This window comes from Salvelinus sp. IW2-2015, linkage group LG31 (assembly GCF_002910315.2).
Source record: "Salvelinus sp. IW2-2015 linkage group LG31, ASM291031v2, whole genome shotgun sequence".
Taxonomy (NCBI): Eukaryota; Metazoa; Chordata; class Actinopteri; order Salmoniformes; family Salmonidae; genus Salvelinus; species Salvelinus sp. IW2-2015.
In genome coordinates this window covers 29,165,302-29,180,301 of record NC_036870.1, presented here as the reverse complement: position 1 = coordinate 29,180,301, position 15,000 = coordinate 29,165,302, and the positions used below count along the sequence as shown (strand labels likewise).

Sequence of the window (15,000 nt, the reverse complement as noted above, 5' to 3'; positions counted from 1 at the left end):
ACACACCACCGTCAGAGACGGATACACACAAATAAAGCTAGCTAGACATTTACCCTTCCACACAAGTAACTACAGCCAGCTGAAAATACATATTTGAGTCACACAGCAAGTGCTCCTCAACAAATTCCCACACTGCCGAACACATAGAGACACACGCGCTTTCTCGTACACACACACAGTCGCTCTCGTACAGTAAACACACACAGAAACACAAGCATTTGCACTCGAAACTCTCACAGTTTCAGCCACTCGTGTGTCTGTCTGCTCTGTCTGTCTAGCCAATCAGAACTCAGCAGTACAGCTGGGGCTTCTGGGTTAGGGGGGAAGAAGAGGGGAGGAGAGGGGGTGTGGAGACGGAAAGGATGGGGGGTGGAACCAGTTATTCCCCTTCTCTTCAGGAAAGAGAAACAGAGAGAAGAGCCATCATCCAGTCCTCTAGATAAACAGATTTAGGTGTTTACAGTAAGTGAACGGTCTCTGGCTGTCCAATCTTGACTTGATCGAAAATAGTAATTTGCTAGTTGTGCCGTATTGGCTACTGTTCCTCTAAGGGAAGAGAGAACACCAGATTGTGTAGTGTTTAGCCAGCCGCCAGCCAAACTCAGCTCTCTTTATGGGGCCGAGCTGGGAGAGGGCTTGGAGCTGGGCCCTTAAAGACGCAGGCAGACAGCAGGGACGGTAGCCAAAAAGCCACTCAGAGTAGGAGTGCTGATCTACGATCATGCCCCCCCCCCCCCCCCTAGCTAATATTATTCATTATGATCAAAAAGGCACACCAAATCTGAGACTCTTTGTGAATACCGGTTCAGATTTTAGGACAGACAAACTGACCAGACCTGGGTTCAAATAGCTTAGCATTTGTTTTCTTTCAAATACTTTAATCTGTGCTTGATTAGGTTTATCTGGCACCATGGAACCAATGGAATAGTCCCAAAAGTGCAAACCCTGCCAATTTGGCACTCTAGACAGGCTCAAACTGAATCGATTCGAATCACATGGCAGCACTGCAGCTCGGACAGATTTCAGCACAATTTCTAGAGACGATGTCAACCGTTACATTGTTTCCCTAATTCCAATCACGTCTATTGCATGATTAGTGCATTACCAATGACAAACCTCTAGAAGCAGATGGATAAAAACAGATTTATTTAATTTGATTCATTTGATTGATATGATTCATGAGTCACCATAAGGCACATACAGTAGTCATACACACACAAACCACAACCCCCAGAATCATCCCTCATGGCCCCAGTGAGTTAGTAGCAGGTGACAGGAAGGAATGGAGGGAAATATTAAAAGAAGCTAAACTTTACCATCCCCACTACAATCCTCTGCAAGTCCAAGGAGAGCATGCAAAACAGAGAGAATGAGGGAGAGAGAGAAAGAGAGAGGGAGAGAGAGAGAAGGAGAGGTTACACACTTTTCACAAATATATGAAAAGTATAAAAGACAGTATAATTAATTCAAAATGGGCTTAATAATTGTTACTGTAACACACTCCTACAATCTATGCTTTTATTTAGTATCAGTGGGAAAGTTTCTACTTTAAATGGAGTTAGTCTGTCGTTGGAATGTGTGGAACCTGATTGAGTTTGGTTGAAGGGACGGTCAGCATTGTTCTGAACGGGGTCGGTGGAGTTCATTGGCTATCACCTGGCTATTATTAGCATTGGAGGAGGCGAGATCAGGTGGGACCATTGAGAGGGCAGACACACAACTCCGGTATAAAGTCGTTTTTTTCCAAAGTTGCTGAAATGCCAGGTGCGTCCACTTATATCAGTGCATTCGTAACAACCTAACCATAACAAAACTTCTATTCCATCAAATAAGCCTCACGTAGCGAATTAGCAATTCCATTTTTTGTGGAACAAATTCTAAACTTTCTCATTGACCTCCATACAAGAATTCCTCACTTCGTAGTATTATTTTTGTGGACAGATTTTGAGCGGAGTAAACCCTCTTGCTTCGCATCTTCCTCTCTGGTGTTGGTTAACTTTGTTAGTTATATTATTTTTGTTTTTACACATCCTTGAGGGCAAAAACTCAGGTTAGCGTAATCCAGCTGAATTTATAGCGATATATACGGTACCAGTCAAAAGTGTGGACTCACTTACTCATTCAAGGGGTTTTCTTACATTGTAGAATAATAGTGATGACATCAAAACTATGAAATAACACATATGGAATCATGTAGAACCAAAAAACACAGATTATTCAACGTAGCCATCCTTTGCCTTGATGACAGCTTTGCACACTCTTGGCATTCTCTCAACCAGCTTCACCTGGGATGCTTTTCCAACTGTCTTGAAGGAGTTCCCACATATGCTGGGCACTTGTTGGCTGCTTTTCCTTCACTCTACAGTCCAACTCATCCCAAACCATCTCAATTGGGTTGAGGTCGGGTGATTGTGGAGGCCAGGTCATCTGATGCAGCACTCCACCCCTCTCCTTCCTGGTCAAATAGCCCTTACACAGCCTGGAGGTGTATTGGGTCATTGTCCTGTTGAAAAACAAATGATAGTCCCACTAAGCGCAAACCAGATGGGATGGCGTATCGATGCAGAATGCTGTGGAATGCAGAATGCGAATATATTTTGATTTGTTTAACACTTATTTGGTTACTACATGATTCCATATGTGTTATTTCATAGTTTTGATGTCTTCACTATTATTCTACAATGTAGAAAATACAAAAAAAATTATGAAAAACCCTTGAATGCGTAGGTGTGTCCAAACTTTTGACTAGTACTGTAAATATATAAATCTGTGTGATTAGAGCAATATAAATAGATAGACAAAAAAGCTATTAAAGGGTTTTTCATCTTTAACCTCTCAGAAGCTATAGGTTATATCTGCCTGGATGCAGACGTGGCCTGACAGGCTTACAGCAGCCCTGCACCATCAGCCCAGTTACGGCCCAGTTACAGCCCAGTCAGGCTCTGCATGCATCCCTATTCCCTTTATAGAGCACTACTTTTTACCAGGGCATAATACAGTGCAATCGGAAAGCTTTCAGACCCCTTGACTTTAACATTTTGTTACATTACAGCCTTATTCTAAAATTGATTAAATTGTTTTTTTCCCTCATCCATCTACACACAATACACCATAATGACAAGGCAAAAACAGTTTTTTATAACATATTGCAAATGTATAAAACTTAAATATTACATTTACATAAGTATTCAGACCCTTTACTCAGTACTCTGTTGTAGCAACTTTGGCAGCGATTACAGCCTCGAGTCTTCTTGGGTATGACGTTACAAGCTTGGCACACCTGTATTTGGGGAGTTTATCCCATTCTTCTCTGCAGATCCTCTCAAGCTCTGTCAGGTTGGATGGGGAGCATCACTTTCTTGTCTCAGAGATGTTCGATCGGGTTCAAGTCCGGGCTCTAGCTGGGCCACTCAAGGACATTCAGAGACTTGTCCCGAAGCCACTCCTGTGTTGTCTTGGCTGTGTGCTTAGGGTCGTTGTCCTGTTGGAACGTGAACCTTTGCCCCAGTCTGAGGTCCTGAGAACTCTGGAGCAGGTTTTCTTTAAGGGTCTCTCTGTACTTTGCTCCGCGTGGACCCAAAAACATCCCTTCAGCATGATGCTGCCACCACCATGCTTCACCGTAGGAATGGTGCCAGGTTTCCTCCAGACGTGACGCTTGGCATTACGGCCAAAGAGTTCAAAACTTGATTTCATCAGACCAGAGAATCTTGTTTCTCATGGTCTGAGTCCTTTAGGTGCCTTTTGGCAAACTCCAAGTGGGTTGTCATGTGCCTTTTACTGAAGAGTGGCTTCCGTCTGGCCAATCTACCATAAAGGCCTTTGGTGGAGTGCTGCAGAGATGGTTGTCCTTCTGGAAGGTTCTCCCATCTCCACAGAGGAACTCTGGAGCACTATCAGAGTGACCATCGGGTTCTTGGTCACCTCCCTGACCAAGGCCCTTCTTCCCCGATTGCTCAGTTTGGCCGGGCGGCCAGCTCTAGGAGTCTTAGTGGTTCCAAACATCTTCCATTTAAGAATGATGGAGGCCACTGTGTTCTTGGGGATCTTCTGCTGCAAAATGCTGCAGACCTTTTTTGGTACCCTTCCCCAGATCTGTGCCTCGACACAATCCTGTCTCTGAGCTCTACAGACAATTCCTTCGACCTCATGGCTTGGTTTTTGCTCTGACACCGTCACCTGTGGGACCTTATACAGACAGGAGTGTGCCTTTTCAAATCATGTCCAATCAATTGATGGACTCCCATCTGTCACTCCCTGGCCATAGAGAGGCTTTTATTCTCTATTTTGGTTAGACCAGGGTGTGACTAGGGTGGGGATTCTAGTTTCTTTATTTCTATGTTTTCTATTTCTTTGTTTTTGGCCGAGTGTGGTTCCCAATCAGAGGCAGCTGTCTATCGTTGTCTCTGATTGGGAATCATACTTAGGCAGCCTTTTTTCCCACCTGTGTTTTGTGGGTAGTTTGTTTCTGTTTTGTGTCTGCACCAGACAGAACTGTTTCGGTTTTTCACTTTGTTATTTTGTTCGAGTGTTTTTTGAGAAATAAAATATCATGAACACTTACCACGCTGCGCTTTGGTCCATGCCTTCCGACGAGAGACGTTACACCATCAAGTTGTTGAAACATCAAGGATGATCAATGGAAACARGATGCACCGGAGCTCAATTTCGAGTCTCATAGCAAAGGGTCTGAATACTTAAATAAATAAGGTTATTTCTGTTTTAATTTTTTTTATAAATTTGCAAAAAGTTAAAAAATCCTGTTTTTGCTTTGTCATTATGGGGTATTGTGTGTAGATTGATGAGAAAAAAACATTAATTTAATCCTTTGTAGAATAAGACTGTAACATAACAAAATGTGGGAAAAGGGAAGGGGTATGAATACTTCCCGTTTGGGACTCCGCCTCTGCTGATTTGCGGGCGTGGCTTGACTACAAGCAGCAGGCGACACACTTCCCGGAAAACAAAATGTGGAATCAATTTAATCTTGCCGTCTTCAAAAGCTGAATCGGTTAAAAGGTGTTTGACAAGGATAGGGCATGAGCAATGAGATGTTCCTTCTTCCCGGCAGGCTAGTTCTGTTCGGCCATTGTAGGTGTTGCTTTGTCAGGCATTTAAGGGTTTAGTGCACTTCACACTTTCTGTCAACATCACCCCGCTTCCCCTCAACACACTCGGTGTGTTTGTTTGTGTGTGTGTGTGTGTGTGTGTGTGTGTGTGTGTGTGTGTGTGTGTGTGTGTGTGTGTGTGTGTGTGTGTGTGTGTGTGTGTGTTGTGGTGTTGGTGTGGTGTGTTGGGACTTAGGAACTCAGTGTGGCAGACAGGGTTAGTCAGAGAAAAACAGGAAGCAGGGTCAGTCTAGTCAGCCAATCAGAGCAGTGGTACCCTTTGACAGAGAGTCATGTGCTCAGAAGACAAAACAAAGGAAAAAGCGCCTGGCTTTAGCAGGTTTAGGAGGCGTCGGTGTCACAGAGCGTACAGTCTTCAGCCAATCAGAGATAGGGATGAGAGAGCGGGAGAGATGGTGAGAAGAAGAGAGGAATAGTGCTTCTAACAAAAACTGGGTTATTTCTCCCAGGTACACATCTATGATCAGCTTCCCCTCTGTCAATCCTAACCTTAACCATTAGTGGGGAAAATGCAAAACTGACCCCTGATCAGTGTCTAGGGGCAATTTCACCCTACACCACAGAAAACACAGTAGCAGACAGCATTTGTGAAGGAGTGATGAATGTTGGTGTGACGACGTCAAAACTTTTCCCAGATTACAGAGAAAATGCTACACACCTCAGAAATCATTATCTCTCTGGCACGCCGGTCATGAAACTACATGACATACGTCAATAATAATAACATTAATCAATCTCTTCTTCCTTATACCAACCAACGGGGAAGTCAAAGACGACATGGCAGTACGTCATTTCTGCATTTCAATCAACAGCACAGTAATAAGTCCTTCACTATTCTATACCGGGGCTAAGGAATTGATTTCCACTTCTTCAAAATGTCTTGGATATGACCGTACGCTGACACAATATGGAATGAATTCAGTTAAATATATTGGATTTATGCAGGCAGCAAGCTTCTGCAACAGGGGGGGCGTTTTACAGGGTTTTTCTATGAGCCATTTCTGAGTAATGGCATTGATGGATGGTATCAAGGAGAACTGGTGTAAACATGGAACTCAGACCGCCTCTGAACACACTCCATTAACACTCCGTTTAACCTCCGTGGACATTTCGCCACATATCAAAAACACCATCAAATGAAAAGCTGTAGTGTCGTGGTAACACTTCTGGGCATAAATCACATATACAACACCCCACCGGAGACCGGGGTTCGTTCCCCGCGTCCACCTTTCCCACTGTTTCTCCCACTTCCCTGTATCTCCCTATGATCTTCCTCACCGTCACTGAATAAATTGTCAAATTTATTTAAAACCCACTCGAATAGCATCCATTCTGACAGTGAAACTGAAACAACCAGTATGATAATATAATTACTGATATTGGTAGAGAGCAGACTTATCCCCTAGTTTATTATTTTTTTAAACTGCATTTAAATAAGTGTGTCATTTTGATATGCATACAGTGGGCATATGCTAAATCATCAAACCATCTTGTTTGAAACAAATCAGTAAACTCAACCATCTATCTGGAATATATTATCTGTGAGTACTATACTCCAACCTTCATATCACTGTGTAGCTACAAGAGAGCTGACGCCCCCTAAGATACCCTCTGATCCTCCCAACCTCAGAGACCAGCTCTCAGCCACATAGAACACAAGCATCTCTTTGATACCATACTGTCTGACTGTCTACTCCCCTAACCTCCGACCCCTGGTCAGTTAAACAGGGCCTGTCCATCCCCTTCAATCAGGCCTTTATCTGTAACTGGAGCTCCCAGGACATTAACACTCACCAGCCACATCACAGGCCTCTGACATTTAGAAGATGAAGAGAAACAGACTTTGGAAGAGAGAGGGAAAGCAAAAGGATGGAGGGAGGAAGGGAGGGGGAGAGAGAGGGAGAAATGGGAGGGGAGAAATGGAGAGGGGAGAGGAAGATGGAAGAGGGGAAAGAGGATAGGGAAGAGGGAGAGAGAGGGAGAGTGAAGAGGGAGAAGGGAGAGACGGAGAGAGGGTAGAGAGAAAGAGGACGAGAGATGGCGAGAGAGGGCAGAGACAGTGAGAGGGGAGAGAGAGAGAGACAGTGAGAGGGGAGAGAGAGGACAGTAGATGGGAGAGACAGTGAGAGGGGAGAGAGAGAGACAGTGAGATGGAGAGGGGAGAGAGAGAGACAGTGAGATGGAGAGAGGAGAGAGAGAGACAGTGAGAGGGGGAGAGACAGTGAGAGGAGAGGGGAGAGAGAGAGACAGTGAGAGGGGAGAGACAGTGAGATGGAGAGGGGAGAGAGAGAGACAGTGAGAGGGGAGAGACAGTGAGATGGAGAGGGAGAGAGAGAGACAGTGAGAGGGGAGAGACAGTGAGATGGGAGGGGAGAGAGAGAGACAGTGAGAGGGGAGAGAGAAAGACATTCTCCTTGTCTGATGCTAATGATACGTAAGTGAAGCTAAAGCGCGGACCCAACTGCTCCTGAGTCTAAGGGCGTCAACATGCTTTGGTTCAGCTGGCACCTAGCCAAATGCCGCTATGTGAACTGAACAAGTGTGCTCGAATACTCCTTTAAAGTGGCAATAGTACTGCTGGTCCATCTTGAGACGCCTTAGCCAGTATACCCTTCCCCAAAACAGTCAAAATTAATGTAAAATGTAAAAAATTATGACAGATTTCTTGACTTTTTTCCGAGGAGATCTTAGTCGCGCAATTTTACAGCTAACGAAAGATGTTTGGTGCAGTATTTCTCAAGTGAAAACTGTGCATGAAAACGTGTCGTTTATTGTTGAAAGACAACAAACACTTAATTGAAGAATCAATGACCGACGAAGGGGCGTAGACTTCGGCTCTGACCTTCAGCTTGCCTTGAGACCCTAACCAAAGCCTAACCATACTATTACCAAACCGCTACATGTAGTTCACACCGAGGCACATGGCTCTGCTCAGATCCTACATGGATGGTTGATGCTGTTGAAAGTGCTGGGTGGTTGGAGAGAGGTTCAGACATCCTTCTGGCCCTCGGATGGCTTACAATGCATTTGTAATTGTGGGTTGGGGGGGGGGGGTGTTTGCATGGGTCTCCACAGCTGCAGGCCTTGGTAACCCTCACACCACCAATCCCCTCCCGTCCTCCCCATCTCCTTAGCAGTGACTCCTCCTGCCACTTGCTAATCCACAAGCATGCTAAGACTGCAGTGTTCAGTTACAGTGTGATAGATGTGCCTCATGCAATTCAAGGTGTACTGCTGCTGCTAAATCGCTGCCTCAACTGAAAAAAAATAAGATGAGCTTTTAAGATCTGAGTGACAACATCTGAGAAACCTCCAAGGTAACTATCTAGCTCGCTTGTAATCCTGGAAGTGTAGCCAACCATATGAATAGATGTATAGAAGTATGCCCCAGGAAGAACCAAACACCCACAAATATCCAAGTAAGGACTTTCATGCAATATTAGGTTGTGTATTAGATATCTAATACTTAATAATATCCAGTGGCTTTACAGATCAATGGACAGAAGCATCTGAGATCAGATTGAGTGTGATTATCTGATTAAAGCATGGTCATCTTCGCTCCAGCAACCGTACATATATGGACTTCCATCAATAGCCCAGCTATCTACAGTACAGTAAGATAGTCAAAGATGATTGATGAGGCACTGATCTCTTACCTGAGACAGAGATGGCWCGCACCCCAGCGCTCCGGACCACMCCCTCTACTACCTTCTTCTCATTGTTGGGTGCCCTGCAGGGTAAAGAGCAGAGACCGAGTCGATCAACAAGAGAAATTCCCAAACCTAAAACCAGTTAGTAAATCAACAGAGTCCACAGCAACTCCAGGAGGTTCAAGTGCATTCCTGAAAAGGATCTCTGGGGCTATTATGGAAAACATCCACAATATTCTGAGTACCATTCTCCTCCTGGAGCCACTAAACAGTCTTGGAAGGATCTAGTGTTGAGGTGCAGGACCAATAAGGGGACTAGGGAGGAGGAATTCTCAGAAAATACTACTCTTTATCAGGATTCTTCCCCAGAACTGTTTAAATTGGTTTTTAGAAGAGCTTGTTATCTGAGCTACAGAGAGAGAGAGAGAGAGAGAGAGAACAAAAGATGCAGAGAGAGAGAGAGCGAAAGATGTAGAGAGAGAAAGAGAGCCTTTACAAGTGTTTGAAAACACTAAGTGGAAAATATTTGGCTCCATAACATTTATCCTTATTTGAACAAAGCCCAGAGTGCCAAAGAGCAGAGAGAGATAGAGAAAAAGAGAGAGAGAGAGAGAGAGAGAGAAAAAGAGAGAGAGAGAAAATAGAGAGGGGGAGAGAGAAAAGGTGTAATTGTGGGAAAACCCTCTCTAGCTCTAGATGTAGTAGGGCTGGATAAGGCCTGGTAAAGGGGATGGATAAGGGCTAGATAAGGGCTGGATAAGGGCTGGATAAGGGCTGGATAAGGGCTGGATAAGGGCGTTCGCTAAATGATTAAAATATACATGTAAAATGTGCTTTAGGGATGACCCCATTTAGTCGACTGGTCGATTGTTTGGTTGATAGGCTATTGGTCGACCAAGATTTTTTAATCGAGCAGTGGCAAATACATAAAAATAATTTATGTCACACGAGACACCTGTCTGATGAATGCCTGTCTGAGTGGACTAATCCATTGCAGAGACTGGGGGGATGACACACCAGTATCACCCAGTAGTACATTTACTGTTAATTACCACAATTTAGAATCTACAATGGTTATGGTACTTGCTGTTAATACATTCAATATATTATTATTACAGTCTTACCGTCGTCATTGTAGTGGTGTACAGAGCGCATAATCTAGGCTACACTTGTGAGGAAAAGGTTTTGTTTTATTTCATTCCATTTACGAGTTGTCAATTTATTCATTGTGTTTTGTTTGGAGTGCTCCTGTCAATCTTGAGTAAGGACGCGCACCTGATTACACATAGAAGTAGGCCTAGGCTAGCTGGCCTGCGCGCAAATGTAGGCCTATAAATGTGTCCATTTGGGGATCTGATACTATTTCTGATTGTCTTAACTCACCATCACTGTGGAGCTTCTCAAAGTTATTTTTTCTTCACCTCAAACTGAAAGTAAACAAAGTCTGTTTTTACATCCATTGAGAATGACAATACTTCCTCAACGTAGCCTGTTTGAAAAATCTTTCTAGCTCTCTCCCTTTCGAGAACCACTCAGCATGAAATGGGAACAAAAATGTCATGCTCCGATCTAGTGAAAACATCATAAAATAGGCCTACATGATTACTTCTTATCCCTTGCTAAATAGCCTACAGCTGTGTCTGTCTGTCCAGAGCTCAATGGCACAGGAAACTCTGAGGGCCCAGAATATTTGATACAAAGTTGCAAGTTTGATAGCACAAGCTATGGGCTGAACCAAGTTAATAGTTGATACAATGTTTCAAGTTCCTTGCAGACAGGCCATGTGTAGCCAATGAKTTATAGGATATTTATCAGGATATTTTCTGCAATGTTTTTATTCGTTGGCTTTATGTAGGCAATTTTTACATATTGGCAATAGAAGTGTCTTTTAGATTCGTATCATTTASATGTCATGTTGATTAACCACATGACATTGGTTTTGAGATATGACGACTTAGAAATGATATGAAACTGTTCCACCGAAAACGCGCAAATGAAAATCATAACTGGCACGCAGATCAGTAGAAATGGTACGATAACTTGGCACTCCAAATGGAAAAGGTTGCCGACCTCTGGTGTAGCCTATTACCCTGTACATTACATTGTACAATGGCTGTGATTGGATAACAGAGCTGACGCTAGGAGTCCTACAAATAGATTTACTGAGCAGATACTTTTTTTTCTCCATTATTGTTTGTTTGTTTGTTTGTTTCTTACACAATTATTTATGTTTATACTATCATTTAGGTTTTTATGTGAATGAACATTCAAAATATACCCATTGATCAATACTGTTGTGTACCGGGATGGAAGATACTCACTTTGGGATTGACGGCAATGCTCTCTCTCCCTCTGTTTTAACAAAAATACAGACCAGAAATATTGTCAAGCAAAGCAGATACCGTAAAACAACGCAAGACATGTTCATCATTTTGACTATCAGAATAGTAAAATCCAAGGAAGAGGTGTGTGGGCGAGCGGGAAATCACAAGCACAGGAGAGGAGAAGCCTGTGTCAACTGTTCCCCTGCTCCCCTTCCTCCCACACAGGAAAAAGCAGACAGTCCAACTCCAAACAAGGCTTAATACCCCCCCTACCCCCCCCGTCCCAAAACGTATCTGCTTCAAGCAAAGAGACTAAGGTGTTTTCTGTTGAAAATAAACCAGATCTCCATCAAACTGATATAAGCATTGCGTGTACTGACAGTGAATTTACCTACAACCACTATCAACGTGTAATAAACGCATTGGGGAAGTCATGAACACAACAAAACAATTCTATATGAGTGTATTTCCAAATCAAACTACAACTGGAAACCTTAGAAAACGGGAAGAGTTTAAAAATAACACTACAGGCAACTTTTGTGGTGATTGCCTAACGTTTGGCCTAATACAATGCAGTCCATTTAGACTCAAATAAGAACAGCCCCCCAAGGCAGAGTGAATCTGTGACCGTAACTGGAGCAACGCAATCTTGAGAACCTAGTAATGTCAACACTCAAACCCAAACAAACGTCAACTACAGTAATAATTGTTAGTAGCAGTGTCTTTTTGAGACGGTGTTTGAGACACATCTGTGACTGTCTTAACACAATCGTCAAAACCATAAACATGTAAGCAGCCCCCAAACAAAATCAATCTGTGTTTGTGTGTGTCAACGGCAGAGTGCAACTGTCACTAGCAACACAATGAACATACGCTGGTACCTCCTGGTATGTTGTTGAGACAGTATGTGTGTGTGTGTGTGTGTGTGTGTGGGTGGGGGAGACGTACCTTTCTGTGGCTGTATGATGAAGGACTGGGTGGCTCCGTTGACCAGGCGACAGTAGCCGTCTATGAGGTCGGCCATGTTTTCAGCTGTGGTGAGTGACGGTGTGGTCACTGTGAGAGGCTATGGACACAGAGCAGCAGCCCACAAAAGAGTCATTATTGCCAGGACGGGCAGAGGAACAGACAGACGGACAGGGATGTTACAACTGTTCTGCTCTGCCTGGGGCTGCCAGCTGCCCCTCCCATCACACATCTCTACTTTATTCACAAACACATTGGCTAGTGTCATCCTCTATGACTGACCAGATTAGATAAATCAAATACTATAATCATCCTCTACAACAGACAGAGTAGTAACCCAAACTATAATCATCCTCTATGACAGACAGAGTAGTAACTCAATACTATAATCACCCCTACATCAGACAGAGTAGTAACCAATACTATAATCATCCTCTACAACAGACAGAGTAGTAACCAATACTAAATCATCCTCTATGACTGACAGAGTAGCAACTCAATACTATAATCATCCTCTACGGCTGACAGACAGAGTAGTAACTCAATACTATAATATCATCCTCTACAACAGACAGAGTAGTAACCCAATACTATAATCATCCTCTACAACAGACAGAGTAGTAAACCAATACTATAATCATCCTCTATGACAGACAGAGTAGTAACCCAATACTATAATCATCCTCTATGACTGACAGAGTAATAACCCAATACTAAATCAACCTCTATGGCTGACAAGAAGGCAGAAACTCAACATATAATCATCCTCTATGGCTGACAGACAGAGTAGTAACTCAATACTATAATCATCCTCTATGACAGACAGAGTAGTAACCCAAAACTATAATCATCCTCTACAACAGACAGAGTAGTAACTCAATACTATAATACCTCTATGGCTGACAGACAGAGCAGAAACTCAATATTATAATCATCCTCTATGGCTGACAGACAGAGTAGTAACCCAATACTATAATCATCCTCTACAACAGACAGAGTAGTAACCCAATACATTAATCAACCTCTATGGCTGACAGACAGAGTAGTAACTCATAACTACAATCATCCTTGAGGCTGACGGCAAGAGTAGCAACTCAATACTATAATCATCCTCTATGACAGACAGACAGACAAGTAGTAATTTAATACTATAATCATCCTCTATGACAGACAGAGTAGTAACCCAACACTATAATCATCCTCTACAACAGACAGAGTAGTAACCCTAATACAATAATCATCCTCTTATGGCTGTCAGAGTAGCAACTTAATACATATAATCCTTCTCTACAACAGACAGTTAATAACCCAATACTAGAATCATCCTCTATGGCTGGACAGAGTAGCAACCCAATACTAGAATCATCCTCTACAACAGACAGAGTAGTAACCCATACATTATCATCCTCTACCTGACAGACAGAGTAGTAACCCAACACTATAATCATCCTCTACAACAAAGACAGTAGTAGTAACCCAATACTATACTCATCCTCTATGACTGACAGAGTAGTAACCCAATACTATAATCATCCTCTTAAACAGACAGATAGTAACCCAATACTATTAATCATCCTCTATGGCTGGACAGGAGAGTAGTAAACCCAAACTATTAATCATCCTCTATGGCTGACAGAGAGTAGTAAACCAATACTATAATCATCCTCACAACAGACAGAGTAGTAACCAATATAACTCATCTCTCCTATGACTGGACAGAGTAGAACTCAATTACTATAATCACCCTCTACATCAGACAGAGTAGTAACCCAATACTATAATCATCCTCTATGACTGACAGAGTAGTAACCCAATACTACAGTATAATCATCCTCTATGGCCGGGCCATCACAAATGAAAGGCCCATTCATACAGGGCGGGGCCCCGGGTGGACGAATGTGTGTTACAGTAAGAGTCATCTCCAACAGGAAGACTATGTGGAACCATTTCTAAATGGTGGGGGGAAGGGGGTGCAGGCTGCAAAAAAATATATTTTTGAATGGGTGAAATGATCAGTATTTACAAAAGTTAATTCAATATGTGTACATTTTAAACAAGTCGAGTCATGGTAAGGGATGTTTATGATGTGTGTGCATCCTTAAGGTACTTTACCCTACATATATAAAGAATAGGGTGCAATCTGTGACAACCATGGTTGGTTGGTACCTCAGCAGCACCGGCCACGTTGAGCTGCAGCATGCCCTTCCTCTCCTTGTCCTCCATGACGGAGTAYCCAATGGTCTGCACCTGGGTGAAGTTGGCCAGGTGGGTTGGCTGGAGGGGAGGAATCAATCAATAAATCAATTCATCAAATGTTGTTGTTGTTTTACATCATAAACCGAGCTGCAGATGATCATTTCACATAAAGTAAAGTAGAACTAACTTTTAAAATGGTCACAATATTTCTCGGGAAGCTGTATTTTGTGTTATCCATCTACTCTTTCATTGAAAACACTTCATTTCAAGCTGCTACATTTTTGTTGTTGATAGGGATGTTTTTGGTGTCTCGTTTGCTTACAGAACAAGAGGGGTCTCTTGGATTCCAGAAATAAACTTTCTTAAAACCTTGGCTCACAGTGAAATAACAAGGAGAAAATATGATACTCTCAGTTTGGTGGGTAAAAACCCTCAGGGGCGATTTTGGGAGGATCTTACTTAACAAACAGTCTCTCTCTCTCACTCTCTCCCTCTCATTACCTCAGCCCCTGAAGACATCATGACATAATGACTAGGAATGCTCTTTGAAAACCAATATTTTCAGGGGAAATACATATTGTATAGTGAGGGGAAAGAGAGACTAGCCCATTGGTTACAAGTAGTGTTTGGTTCCAGATGTTCTTTGAGGAAGACCACACCATGTAATGGTCCTAAATATCTTTGAGGAAGACCACACCATGTAATGGTCCTAAATATCTTTGAGGAAGACCACAC

General features: G+C 42.9%; 1 pseudogene; it reads right to left on the bottom strand.

Moving 5' to 3' along the window:
• The window catches only part of LOC111955697 (focal adhesion kinase 1-like), a 143,949-nt pseudogene that overhangs the window by 54,038 nt on the left and 74,911 nt on the right, over window positions 1–15,000 (bottom strand).